This window comes from Octopus bimaculoides, chromosome 7 (genome assembly GCF_001194135.2).
Source record: "Octopus bimaculoides isolate UCB-OBI-ISO-001 chromosome 7, ASM119413v2, whole genome shotgun sequence".
Classification (NCBI taxonomy): domain Eukaryota; kingdom Metazoa; phylum Mollusca; class Cephalopoda; order Octopoda; family Octopodidae; genus Octopus; species Octopus bimaculoides.
This window is the reverse complement of record NC_068987.1, coordinates 110279760-110282124: the sequence shown is the minus strand read 5'-3', so window position 1 is coordinate 110282124 and position 2365 is coordinate 110279760. Positions and strand designations below refer to the sequence as shown.

Here is a 2365-nt window from a genome sequence, read left to right as displayed (position 1 = left end):
TATACATACATATATATACAAACAAGAGTAAAGAGTATATGTATATATATATATATAGATATAGATATATAGATACATATAGATGTGTATGTATATATATATATATATATAGAGAGAGAGAGAGAGATAGATAGATATAGATGTGTGTGTGTATATATATACATACAACTTATACATATATGTATCTATGTATGAATATATATATATGTGTATAATTTTTCAACATAAATCTTTAACTTTTCACCAGAAACTTCCATTTCATTGATTTTAATAATTGATGTGTGCGCGTACGCTTTTTATTTCTTTATTTATTTATTTATTGGTAAGGTTCACTGCAACTGCTGCAGCTTCTATCGAAGGCTGTGATTATGGTGGTTGTTCGTGACTGTTTGTCTTGAAGGTGGTGCTTGTGATTGGTTTCGATCATTGTAGGCGCTGATCTGGCTGCGTGCTAAGAAGCTTGCTTCCCAACTACATGAGTCCGGGTTCAGTCCCACTGCATGGCACCTTCGGCAAGTCTCTACTATTAACTATGGTAGTGGGCTGATCAAAGCATTGGAAATGGATTTGGGAGACGGAAACTGAAAGAAGCCCGTCGAATATAGGTGTGGCTGTGTGGTAAGCAGCTTGCTTTCCAACCACATGGTTCCGGGCTCAGTCCCACTGCGTGGCACCTTGGGCAAGTGTCTTCTACTGTAGCTTCGGACTGATCAAATCCTTGTGAGTGGATTTGGTAGGCGGAAATTGAAAGAAGCCTGCGGTAATATATATATATATATATATATATATATATATATATATATATATATATATATATATATGTATGTATGTATATATATATATGTATGTATATGTGTGTGTGTGTGCGCGCGCGCCTTTGTGTCTGGGTTTGTCCACCAACAACCGGTGTTGGTTTGTTTACTTCTCCGTAACTTAGCGGTCGGCAAAAGAGACCGTTCGAATAACAACAAGGCTTTAAACAAAAAGTAACAATAACAACGAGTGCTGGGGTCGTTCCACTTCTCCAAGGCGGTGCACAGTATGGCCACAGTCAAAGGACTGAAACAAGTTAAATATAAAAAATAAAAGATAGTTTGTGCCATTAACTCCAATTATAGTGACGATGATGATGATGATGTTACTAATATGGCCGTGGTTTGTGACATAACTCTAAAAAATAACGAGATTTTGTCCTTATTTTTCTCTTGTCCTATTTCATAATCACATATGTCCTATGTAATCACATCTCTGCGTCTTTACTGTGGTCTCACCTCTCACCATTCCTCTCCTTCTCTCTTCAGTATCTCCTCTTCCCTCGCCTTTCCTCCATTTCTCTTCTCTTCTCTCTTTCTTTCTACCATATTCGTATTCATACTTCACCACCACCGCCTCTCTCTCTCTCTCTCTCTCTTTCTGTCTCTTCACAATTTTCTTTTGACTCCCCTTCTCCCTCTTTACCATATTCTTGTAAAAACACACACTCTCTCTCTCTCTCTCTCTCTCTCTCTCCACCATATTCTTATGACACTTTTCTACTGTTTTCTCTCTCCCACTGTGGTTTTCTATTTCTCTTTCTCGTAACACGTCTTTCTCTCTCTCACCAATAGAGAAGTGTTCTCTCTCTCTCTCTCTCTTACACATACATTCTTCTACATCACTTTCTTATCACACAAACTCTCTCTCTCTCTCCCCTTCTCTCCAATGTTCTTATGCCACTTCACACCACCACATTCGTATGACATTCACAATCTCTCTCTCTCTCTCTCTTTCTCCCACCTTCTTCACTACAGTATAATCTCACCTCATTCTCTCCCTCCTGTCTCTCCTACCCCTCTCTAGTTATACAACATCTTCCATGCACCGAAACCTACTTTAGTTTACCAATTCTGACAAACTGTAAACGTGGCCATCTATTATACATACATACATTATACACACACATATATATGATATATGATTATATATACCTATATATATATATGTGTGTCCTGCAACTCTATTTTCTTTTTCCGTTGTATTCTTTTCGCTTCTCTTCTTTTTCACCCTCTTTTTCTATTTAGACTCTGAAATAATGACATAATGGAAGGAAAAAGTAAATCTAATGGCTTTTATAATTATATTTGTGCGGATTAGATAGACAGACAGACAGATAGATAGATAGATAGATAGATAGATAGATAGATGGTCAAAGAATCGTATGTGTTATGTTTGCCGTGTATGAGTAAAGTATTTTGTGTGAAGTAGATATGTGTGTGTATACATACACGTATGTATATATATATATTTGTTATATATATATATATATATATATATGTGTGTGTATATATATGTGTGTGTATACTAGGGAAGCAAATTATATATATAT

At 36.2% G+C, this 2365-nt stretch overlaps 1 protein-coding gene across 2 annotated transcripts in view; it reads left to right on the top strand.

Annotated features, from left to right (window-relative positions):
* The window catches only part of LOC106879962 (protein dachsous), a 441440-nt gene that overhangs the window by 125680 nt on the left and 313395 nt on the right, over positions 1-2365 (top strand). The window lies entirely within an intron of this gene.